The sequence below is a fragment of the Macadamia integrifolia genome, chromosome 5, assembly GCF_013358625.1.
Source record: "Macadamia integrifolia cultivar HAES 741 chromosome 5, SCU_Mint_v3, whole genome shotgun sequence".
Taxonomy (NCBI): Eukaryota; Viridiplantae; Streptophyta; class Magnoliopsida; order Proteales; family Proteaceae; genus Macadamia; species Macadamia integrifolia.
This window is the reverse complement of record NC_056561.1, coordinates 24524951-24537412: the sequence shown is the minus strand read 5'-3', so window position 1 is coordinate 24537412 and position 12462 is coordinate 24524951. Positions and strand designations below refer to the sequence as shown.

Below are 12462 nucleotides of genomic sequence, written 5' to 3'. Positions count from 1 at the left end.
TCTTTGGAGATGCTACTCAAGTGCATCGATCAGATTATTCTGATTTTTTTTTTCTATTGATAGAAATCAGATTATTCTGTTGACTATATTGTTGCGTTCGAGATGTATTACTTTTCCCACTGGAACTCAAATAACCTAACTTTCCGCCCTATCTTTTGATTTTTCTTTCCAATCACAGGATTTCTGTTCTGTACATGAAATATTTTCTTATTTATAACAACACTTCTTTTTTCATTTTATTTGATAAATTCTGGTGTTCAAAATGAGGGCAATCTGTTGAATAAGACCCTGCTCAGCTACTAGTTCCTAATTTCAAACTAACAAGATTTACTTCCTATGTGTCTGGTCATAAAAATTTGTGTAAAAAAATGATTCATGGGTTCAGGCCATGATTTACATAAGAGGCAACTAAATGCCTTCACTGATTACATTTTTTTGGGGTGGGGGGTTTGGAAAAAGTTTTCAACATACTGATTTAATGGTGGGGATTGAAGTTAATTGGTTATTATGTTGTCTGTTTACTGACTGAGTATCTTAATATTATGCAGAGCTCAATATAGATGTATATGGAATTTTTGTGCATGGAACTCTTGAAGTGTATCTTGTTAAATTCCTGTTTAATTATTTTTCTTAATCTTATTTCAGTTGAATGACTTGGTTTTCCTCTTTTATATATGGGAATTCTGAAATGCAGTGGTTTCTTTAAATTTCCTGTTTAATTATTATTTTGTTATCTTATTTCAGTTGAATGACTTGGTTTTCTCTTTTACATATGGGAATTCTGAAATGCAGTGTCTGCTACTGCAATGGGTAAGAGAAAAATAGTGATTGAAAAGATTGATGACAAGAAAAAGATGAATGTGACCTTTTCCAAGAGGTGTAAGGATCTTTTTGGCAAAGCCTTGAACACCAGTGGCCTCTGCAATGCCAAGATTGCCATGGTTGTCTTCTCCCCTGCAGGAAACCCTTACACTTTTGTGACCCAGAGCTCCTCTGTTGATGCTGTTATTGATCAATACCTCAATAACATACCCTTCAAAGAAACCACTGAAGTTGAATGAGAAGGAAAAAAGGAGAGGGAACAATTGAATCAATGTTCTTGTGAGGAAAAGAAGGTGGGTTTCTGGTGGGATTTGATTGATGTTGATAAATACAGTTCTTTGGAGGAGTTGCAACTTTTGAGAAGCTCTTTGGAGAGTCTAAGGGGAAATGTTTGCCAGAAGCTGAATGATGTTCATGCTGAACAGTTGTTAGGAGTTGAGGATGAAAGCAGGGATGTTGCAGCCTCTGATTTTGTTACTGATCTGTCATCTTGTCATTGTATTCTGCTGATGAAGGTAGGGATGTTGCAGCCTCTGATTCTGTTATTGATCTATCATCTTGTCCTTTGTCTTCTGCTGATGAGGATGTTGGTACTGTTTTTGCCACCATTGATGATGAAAGCTATTTTGATTGGATAGTTGCAGATGACAATGAAGATTTCTTTGATCATATTTTTTATGATAATAGTGCTGGTGCCACAACTTCTGATTCATTAGTGATAAAGCTACTTATCCTATGTCTGGTGCTGATGAAGATGATTTGATAGTTGCAGATGACAGTGAGGATTCCTTTGATCATCTTTTTGATGATAGCAGTGCTGCTACCACAACTTCTGACTTCATATGTGATGAAGCTACTTATCCTATGTCTAGTGCTGATGAAGTTAATTGGATTGTTGCAAATGCCAATGAGGATTTCTTTGATCATTTTTTTTATGATAATAGTGCTGGTGCCACAACTTTTGACTTCGTCAGTGATAAAGCTACTTATCCTATGTCTCATGCTGATGAAGATGTTATCAAGGTTCTTGCCACCAATGATGATAAAAGCTATAGCAATGTGACAGTTCTTGGCAACAGTTCATATTTCTTTGAGCAAATTTTGTCCTTTTGGTCCTAGCTATTTTGATTGGATTGTTGCAATTATTTTTTTAAGTATATGCCTTGGGTATTCCTGGCTTGGGAATAGCAATACCATCTATTCTCAAAATTTTTTTCTCTCCTCTTATCTACGCTTGTAGAAGTTTTGTTTATATTTTTCTATGACTGGAGGGAAAAGACAGATATTGATGTACAAAGATATGTAAATTCATGGCTTTGAGTCATATTTAGTGCATAATGAGAAATTTAATGTTTCTTTTACATTTTTATTAAGGGTAATTTACAGCGCCACCCCCTAGAGAATGCCACTATTAGAGAGACACCCCCTATTTAATACCAAATTGCATTCACACCCCTTACCGTTACTCTCTGTTAAGTGAGGCTTTGAAATGACGATTTAACCCTTTTAAGTAAAACACACATCTCCATCCCGCAGAAAAAATCACTGAAAATCTGAGAAAGGTCGAGGAGATCAGAATCGGGAATAGAGGGCTTGTGTGGCCTTCCACTCTCCACAGCAAGCTTTCTGAGTCTGAATCGATAATGGATTCAGACAAGTACTCAGAGACGGCGGTAGAGGTGGAATTTCTGTTAGCAACACCAGGAAACGAACAAGAACATTGTGCTGTCGCTTACCCCCAAGTTCAGCAAAGTACGAACTCGAACCTTACGTCAAAATAAACCACAGCTTCAGGATAATGCGGTTGAGACCATTGCAAACTTCTGCCATGATCTGCCAGACTTGGATCTCAGCAAAAGCTTCAAGCTCACTGATCGCTCCTTATACGCATTAGCTCATGGATGTCCTAACCTTACCAAGCTCAACATCAGTGGTTATTCGGCCTTGAGTGATGCTGCCCTTGCACTTATTGGCTTCTGCAGAAACTTAAAGTTCTTAAATCTTTGTAGATGCGTAATTGCTGCATCTGACAGAGCTCTGCAGGTACATGGTATTCTGTCTTGAACAGGGAATGATATTTTAGGTTCTTTTGCCTCATCTTTATTCTGTCATTATGCTCCCTGTGCAGGCCATTGCTTCTAATTGCAATCAGTCACAGTCTTTGAATCTGGGTTGGTGTGAGGGTGTAACTGATGGAGTGATGAGCCTGGCACTTGGATGCCCGGATCTGAGGGCCTTGGTCTTGTGTCGTTGTGTCCTCATAACAGGTGAGCAAAACCTGTCAGATTTGCTAGATATGGGATGAATATTAAATATTTCAATGTTCACATGTGAGCCTTTATTCCTTTCATCTAATGTTGGCTTTGAATTTTTGACATGTTTACATAATTTGATGCAGATGAGAGTGTAATAGCCTTAGCAAACAAGTGCCACCATTTGAGATCCCTTTGCCTGTACTACTGCCAGTATATAACAGAACTAACCATGTCTTCTCTGGCAAACAGTCGGGGTGAAGAGCAAGCATGACCTATGGGAATCTGTGGAAAATGGGTACAACGAGGATGAAGGGCTCATGAACCTAAATATCAGCCAATGCACAGCTCTGACTCTTTCAGCCGTTCAGGCTGTTTGCGACTCGGTCACATGGATCGATCGACCTGGAGTCCTCTGGACTTCAGAAGTAGTGGGAGAAGAGATTGTGGTGGAGGAGATGCGAATCTACTTTGTCAAAGGAAGTTCACTGGAGCTGGAATCTCCTGCTAGCGAAACCATGGCGGAAGGAGGCTAGTCCAACCGACCTGAGAGAATTGTTCCAGTGGAGAAGAAATGAAGTATAGAGTGAAAGAAAGCCAGGGTATTTTGGTATTTAGAAAAAAACAAACCAGCTGATGTTAGCTTTTAAGGTCTATTCTGTAACGGAGACTGATGGTAGGGGGTGTGAACGCAATTTGGTATTATGCAGGGGGTGTCTCTCTAATAGTGGCATTCTCTAGGGGTGGCGCTGTAAATTACCCTTTTATTAACGTTCTGTTTATTATAAATGATTGGAGTAGATTGAGATGAATGTAAACCCAACTGAAATGAAGATATAAGAACAAGAGGTTATAATAGGTTCGGTTCTAGTCTGAAATGATCCAAAGTTAAAGTAGGCCAGTATCAGCCAAACTTACATAGCACTTAAGAAGATAGCTTGAGTAAATGGGTCACAGGTCCAATTTTCTAGAATACCTTGTTTTGTGGTAATGTCATCTAGAAAAAAGACTGAATTATATCTAAAGAATGGGAATGCTTTATTTATTTTATTTTTATTTTTTTGGTAGAAAGAGAATTGGAAGTTGAACAGGTAAATTTCATAAAGTTATGATGTGTAGGAGCTGTGACTGACAAGCCTGTGCAGGGGATGCAGGAAGTATGATAAAATACACATGTTTTCAGGGAAATTAGATTTAAGGTATATAGAATTAGGTGTAGGACGATGATGTGTCTTGACATCTGCTTCCAGGGGTTGGATTGGAACTTGATTGCAACTTATAATTTAATCAATAGCTTAGATTCAAAATTAGAAAACTAGGACTCTTGTGGAACCAGTCAGCTGGCTTAAGAGGAATTTCTCCTGAAACTTTGATTGGGGTGCTGTGCTTCTAGCTGTTGGAAGAAATCTGACCTGAAGTCTTGCTTTCAAGTAATTGTATGAAGTCTTCTTAGAAGAGGGTAGTTAAGTAGTCAGTTTTGTGGACATGAGTTGTATGCAAGAAGTTTGTAGCCATCATGCTTTCCTATAGCAGGGGTTTCGTCTAGTCTAATTATCTAATTATAGTTATACGAAGTCTTGGAGATCCCTTAGTAGTTTGTATACATGCTTTGTCAATAAATTATCTTGTATGAATGAGTGATTAGGGCTGGACTGGAGTTACTTGACCAGATGCATGCCAATGCCAGATGGAATGGCAGGAATCTAGACTTTCTTAATTTATTTAGTTATCCAGTTAAACGCTTTTGGACAATGATTGCAGTATTCCGTTGCACCCACCTGATCACATGTTCCTATTGATTGTATGAGATTATTACTTAATATAGTCTTGAAGTTGTTGATTAGGGCGCCCCCATTAATCTGCAAAATGAATCCATTTAAATACTAATCGTATGCCTTATTTCTGAAGTTACCTTTCTTAAAAAGAAGAGCTCATCACTTAAAAGGCTCAATTCTCAACTCTGAAGCATATAGCACTGCTGGATTCACATGCCAGGAAGAGAAATAAATTTGATCTTCTAGGTGTCATTCTCCAATCTCCATCCTTCTCTGCTACTATCATATACTATACCGGTAGACCAGCGTTTAGTACTGCTTCACTAGGAATCTATATATTCAGAATTTGAGATTGAAGGAGCAATGGGTGGTTGGATTGGTTCTGAGGACAAGGCAAGTGCCAATGATGATACCTTTCGAAACACCTATATATTGTGGTGTGGTTTCCTTTTGGTGGCTGTTGCTTTTTTTTGCATTTCAATTGATTAATCCCACATTTCAGTGACTACCGCTGGATTTCTGCATTTGGCTTTTCTTTTCCTTGCTTTTTTTTGATTAATTTTTCTTTCCATTTATCGTTATTACTTTTTGGTATGTCGTATTTGTATGAAAAGTAGGTGGGGGGGGGGAACAGACAAGGCCCTCTATATGACACAAACTCTAGAAAGAAAATACAAATAAGCATTATATCTCCAACAAAGAAAGAAAGGAAAAAATCTGAAGCAAAAGTGTGTAAATTCCCCTAAGCTACATTGTGCTTGAAAAATATTTAAATTTGTGTACTTCCTTCACAAGAATGTCCCAACTAACCAATGTGTGGAGACAAATGGGAGCATGGAGTGAAGTTTTTAGTTTTAAGAATCAAAAGTGAGAGGATCCAAACTTTTGGAGTGCCTACAGAGTGTAAGTATGTACATGGATTCTGTAATTAAAAATATTAAAGAATACTCTTTTGACAAATATATCATTTCTTGTCTAAAAGGAGATAATGTCATGAATCATGCTTAGTACAGAACTGTAGCTCTAGTCTCAACTCTCAAGAAGAGGAGTCACTGCTTCATATATATATATATATATATATATATACAATGGCCAGGTGATATCAGGTTCTGTCTTGATTCTCAGAAGTCAATAATGAGAGCTCCAACCCTCAACCCAATTTACGTAGGACAGGAGCTGAAAATGCAAGATGAAGCCAACCCCATCAGACAAGGTATTTATTTGGGTCTCTATATGGGTATTCAATGACCATCGAAGTAATTCGTCCAAGCAAATAAATCTTACCTTTTTGATACCGAAACAAACATTCATGTGGTCACTTCACTGTTTGGTGTACTATTTTTCCTACATCATCGGTACTTTCTCTACATAATGGCAAGACAAGCAAATACATGTAGAAAGGCAGTAGTCTTTCAAAGAAGGCCTTTAAAAGAAGCTTGTTGTTTGCCTCCCCAAAACTGAAAAATGGGCAGTGGCTTTTCCTTTTTTGTCTTCTTCCCTCATCATGCAATAATTCATAGGAAAAAGTTGGTAAATAAGTTCTATTACTTTATGTGATATCCCAGCCCAATACAATGCACAAGTGGAGGAGATGTGCAGCTTATGAAAAAGGTCTCCAGTCAGAAGGCTATAAGATAAGACACTCCAAGTGATGAAGCTGTGGCAGGAAAGGTGACCGGAGAACCAAACAATCTCAAACCAGGGAACCCTGGTTCATAGCAATAGCAATCGATTTTATAGTGTATAACCCACTTTTAATTGGCATAAGAGTATGGTTTCTGAGATTCAGTTCAGATTTTAAAGCTTCTCACTATGTTCATAGCCCTATCTCTGTAAAGTTTTCTAGTGATTTTACTGCTATTGGTTTTTTTTTTTTTATTGGGGTTGGGGGGGGGGGGAGAGGGTTCCTGTAGGGATCAACAAGACCATATTCGGGAGCTTAATTATACCATTTTGTGACCCAATCTGGCTCTGTTTTTGTTACTATTAATGGATTGATAACTAGTTAAATCTAGTATATTTTTCTGATATTTCTAATGAAGAGGAATACTGCTGTTATCTTATCTAGGAGAGAGTTTCTCTTCACCTAGGGTAAAGATATTTCTTGCCAATCAATGATCATAATTTCTCCTCTTCTCCCTTACTGTACAAAGTACTGAAACTACCATTAAGTGTCCAAAGAGCCAAACGAACAGCAAAAAAGATGATGAGTGAAGAAAAAGCTCCATACTAGGAGTTTGGGACATCACTATAATGCTCTGAACACCTTATTTGACCATTCTAAAGTTTTCAAAAGCCGCTTTTCGATCTTATTCCTGCCATAAAGAGCCTTTTTTTTCCGATACCAAAAACTCTTGACCCAAACATAAGTACTGATGATGATTGTATGAGCGCTAACCCTTCGGTCAACTTAGCAGCCCCAAGATTAAAGAATATTTCATAATATCATCTCTTACTCATTCTTTTGTCACTGAAAGCCTTATTAACAAAGTAGATCATAAGGGCAAAACAATGTTGCACATTTTTTTTTTGTGGAAGAAAAAACAAGCTAGAACAAACATAAGATATTGTGTCCCATACATACTCCATAGAAAAAATCCTATTTCTATCATCTTTGTTCTTCACATCCATAGCATCAACACAACATATACAGTCATCCAAAATTTCCTTCCAAATAACTGACTTAAAACATTTCAATAAACTTTCTATGTTAAACAAAATATGAAATAGCTCCGATGGCCAATTACTTGGATCTCTTTTTGAGAAAATATATATATATATATATATATGTGTGTGTGTGTGTGTGTATATATATATATCAGCTTCCTAGAGTCTGTCCTCACCTCTATGGATTCATCCCCAATACTCTCGCTTCTTTAAGACCTTGGAGAAGTGCAGTTGCAGTGTTGCACAAACTTGGTGGATAAATATGCTTTGGGTCATGTATTTCACAGCAGCATATTTCAGCTCATTCAATAATTTTGCACAGAGATAAGACTCATGTTGTGATTTCCACCTTACAGAGGATGGCAATGACAATGGCAATGGCGATGGATTTTGTGGATGCTATGTCAAAAAATTCATGTCCACCAACAGAATTCTGAATTGCTCCTTAATTGGCCTTCCATATGTTCAAGAAATTCCAATGTAAAGGCCCTCCAGGTCATATATGGTTAAGATGTTAAAGAGACTAAACACCATCGTGCACTAAAACAACCTGTGGTTTTGATGAGGAGAAGCAACAACAACGCTCAACCACTCTTATCTCAGGGCTTCATAAACTCCTTAAGTATGTAATGTAACTTTTGTTGTTCTTCCTTGTAAGAAATGGTTCAAAGCTCAAGATTTCAATTTGAAAGTTAGAGTAAGTGCAAATATTATAGCATAATACCATTCATGAACCTAAGCATCATACAGAGCAATGGAAATTTATAGCCAAGAAATTTCCCTCTCCCATAATGGAAATTTTGAGCCAACCAACCTTATCCTGAAAACTTACCAATATTTATAAAAAAAAAAAATGTCCTCTGCCTTGAAGCCTTATCCAGTTCATAATATTTCACATTTATTAATGTTAATTCCTACGATTCTAATATATCTGAGACGTGCTTTCAACGTAAATGATGACTAAATACCATCCTATTCTTAGGGTGGCCTATTTTTGAATCAAACAGTACCATGTTACTTTAATGAGAGCTGCCACTAGCTCTGTCATGCAGACAATGTTATCCTTAGTATTAGCTAAATGTAGCAAAAATTCATAAACACCTTATGCTCGGTTCCAGAAGGAAAGAAGCCACAGTTTAAGTCCCACTGTAGAACTTTAACAAGAATAAGAAGAAGAATGCATCGGATGGAACCACAGCAGCTCTCTGCATCAAAAAACCAATTTTTTTTTTAATAGATAACCAAAATTCTAAAACCCATGATAAGAGAGAGGAGGTTCAATTTCTAAAATTTCTTTCTCATCTTTTTTCTCTCATATGAACCTGCAGTCCTTCAAATTTTTTTGACCTGGAACATGGTCTCTTTGAAAACCACATACAAACCACCTTCTCCTCAAACCATTCTGGATTCCCTTTTTTTCATTAGTTTTTTCTTCTCTTCAACTTTGCCACTTGTAGTGCTAAATGAAAATATGCCAATTTGCATAGTAATTGTCTTCCCTTGTATGATCCTGAAATCTTTTGAATTAAATTCTGTCTACCCTATATAAAGGCATTTTGCATAATAGTGGTCATTGGCATAATTACCATACTTTTTTTTTTCCATTGATATGATCAATGACTTAGCTGGGTCACTGATGGGTGACCACCTGATCACAGTCCATTTAATACAATTGAGAAGGTGGCGGCTGCAGAGGGGTATTTATGTCAATGCACATATTGAATCATGATCACAACTGACCCCAATTTTCAGGGAAAAAACCTGTCACCACACATGATGACAAATGATTTGCAACTATACCAACCATGAGCCATATGGAAGAATAATGTGGCTAAGTTGAGTTGAGTTGTATGGAAGAATAATGTAGGGAACTCAACCTTTTTGATAACTACGAAAATGGTTTGGAATGACCATGTTTCAAATTTTAGCCTTAAATTCAATCATTTACCCTTTCATTTAATGCCATATATTCCCATGTATGTCCATGCATCCCCCTAGTCCTGTGCACCCACTTTGTACTATTTAAAATTTTCAATGGCTTGTTTTGCTAAAACACCGATTCGGCTGAAACTTGACATGTGACCTAGAACTAAGGAAATGCCATTGATTTTTGGTCAATTGATCATGATATTGCAACCCCATGATGAAATTCCATTGACTTAAGTAAAAACCCTAATGATAATTAAAATGACTGAAGATAGAGATATCGAGGAATTCTCTCTAGTGCTTAGTTTGCAACTGTTGTAATTGCATACAATGCAACAGACCTCTTCTTCTCTTGAACCATATGGTGCTAACAGGTTAAATTGTTAATGGTTATATTGAATTATTATTTTGGTTTGATGTGCAAAATTGAGTCAAAGAATTATATGATGAATATTATTGGTTGTCCAAATTGTACTAAAATGTGTTGTAGTTCTGTATATAGTCAATCGTCCTCATAAAAGCAGGAGCATAGCCTTTGATCATGAGTCTGTAATTCTCTGTATAGTCTGTCAGAATATTATATGGTTTTCAATTTATTTTTCTGTAACCAGCAGCTATAGAAACTTCAGTCGTTGATTCTACTTTAATACATATTTATCCAAGGTTGTTTCTTAAGCCAAAGTTCTTCAATCCTTTTATCACTTTAATCCACAACCGTATTAAACATCTTCCTATTGATTGCTAAATAATCTATATATATATATATTCGTACATGTATATGTTGTGTATTAGAGTGTTTAGATTGACACTAAAGGAGTTGGAATGAGAAGCATAATTCTTGATGGGTCCACTGCAGATCGAAGATGAGATAGAGGATTTATTCCAAGGGAGTAAAGCCAAAGGGTGCAGGTGCTTATTGCACCACGGAAGAAGAACCATCAGTTTCTCCAGTGGATCAGCCTATAGATTCCCAAGGATTGGGAATTTGGGTGTGGCTTGCACATACCATTTCATTCAGTACTTATATCATCTTATCAGTATTACCTGACTTACAAGCATGGAGAATGGTAAGAATGTACTTGAACTCCATGGACCCACTTGTAACACTTGCTAAGCAATCACGAACTAACAACAGTGCTGCATCAATCTCTCCAATTTTGCAGCTAACTATATGTAGATGAGTCAGATCTAACATCTGATTTTTTCATCTTATTGAAGAGTGATAATGCTTCTTTGATGTCCCCTCTGCTATGAAGAGCCACAATAAGGATATTGTAAATAGCAACACTGGAATATCCTTTTTCTTTCAAGTCTATAACACTTATAAAGCTTTCAGTTCTCTGTCCCCCTTTTCAACCAAGAAAGAGAAGAACTTGGGAAGATCCCAATTTCTGCATCTGCTCTAGCAATTTACAAATGTCATTCATTCTGGTTTCCTCTGCCAAAGCCACCAAGATGGGAGACAATGTCAGGATTAAGACCCTCCTGAGCTGTAATTCATTCTACGTTGCTTTTCCTTGCATGTTCATGAGCTCGGGCACTTGATCAGCTGCCCTGGTTTGCTTGAATCAAGCAACAAGCAAATGCATTGTACGAAGCAAAATTGTGTTGATAACCCTTCTTCTTACCTGCCCAGTGGAAGAACTTAGATGAGATCCTTGGATCAAATTGTGCCTTTAGAACTTCAGCAACGAGCTCAGGAGTGACTCGCTGAAGCTTATTGAGATCAGTGATGATAGACGTAATGGGGAAAAACCTGATCCATTTTCCACCACCTATGTGCAAACCAATGGAGATACAAATACAATTAAATATGCAGAGAACTAATAATGTAGATAAATTGATCACGCCAAACCACAACAGGCGACACCAATTTTTAAGTGGAAAACCTTTTCAATTAGAAAGGTAAAAACCACAGGACCTAGTCCAGATCAAACTTCTACTATGCTACAATGTTTTTCTCTAGATACACTAGAGGCTACCAAAAAGCATCAAGAGAAATAACCCACTCTTGGATAACAAAATATCTCAGTAAATGATAAGGTGGAATCACATGAACAATAACATTCTCACCTTAACTAGCAATGGAATATACAGAAAGAACTGTCATGTTTCCTGCTTCCCTGGACGAGGAGAGCGCTACCACTCCGCACACCGTCACTGTGTATAAAAATTCACAACAACTAAGAAATCATCTCGGAAACTTCTCACAGATCAAATTCTACAAAGGATTGGCTTTTGGCTTTGGAAAATCAGAAAACAAGAGCGAAAATGAGAAAATTTTAGGTATGTTTTCTCTCACCGGCCTTTTTCTTTTATAGCAATTGAGTAGAGAGAGACAGAGAGAGAAGTGCTAAGGCGGTTTGTGTTGCACCGCCCAGGCCCAAAACAGGTGGTCCCCCTCCATGTGAGGAGGTACCCAACAAACTCCCCCTCTGCTCACAAGGAAGGATCTCTCAAATCTATCATGCTAATATCCATGTGTCCTATAACACATGCTTTCAATCATAACAGACTTCTCACATTGTAGGAGTGGCCACCGTGTCTTTCCAATCCTACAATATGGTTTCTTTGTCTTTGTAAACAACTTATAATATTCATTCTTCACCCTATGTATTCTCAATGTGTGTATCATTCTGTTTGTAGAACTATCTCTGCATGCACCATTTCATATACACCATTATTTATACAATTCTGTGCAAACTACCTATGTGCCTTTATGTGCAACGTGCTGGTCCCTCAAATGGATAACCCTATATTATGAAACGAATCAAACTTCGTATCAATTACTTGTAATTCATCATGCAGTTACTCCTCTTGCATGGTTTCAATTCTCATCGGCTTTGCTTCTTCCAAGCATTCTGGTTTACCTTCATATACTGATGTGGTGGAACTCTCGTAGGCGGGTATCATTGTTGCCATCATCACTATCTGCATCCCATCATCTTGTTTTACATATCCCCCATCATTATATGCCATGGGAAGAGGATCTGGAACAAAATTAACGAGGCCATTAGTAT

General features: G+C 37.4%; 1 long non-coding RNA gene and 1 pseudogene across 1 annotated transcript; one reads left to right on the top strand and one right to left on the bottom strand.

Annotated features, from left to right (window-relative positions):
* Positions 1–806: 806 nt before the first annotated feature.
* Positions 807–3821, top strand: LOC122077976 (annotated as a pseudogene).
* Positions 3822–10438: 6617 nt separating this feature from the next.
* LOC122078522 lies at positions 10439–11712 on the bottom strand. Its single transcript, XR_006140097.1, has 3 exons — positions 11516–11712; positions 11071–11217; positions 10439–10880 (listed from the first exon to the last, which is right to left on the bottom strand). It is a non-coding gene; the product is annotated as an uncharacterized LOC122078522 (long non-coding RNA).
* Between the last annotated feature and the right edge of the window lie 750 nt (positions 11713–12462).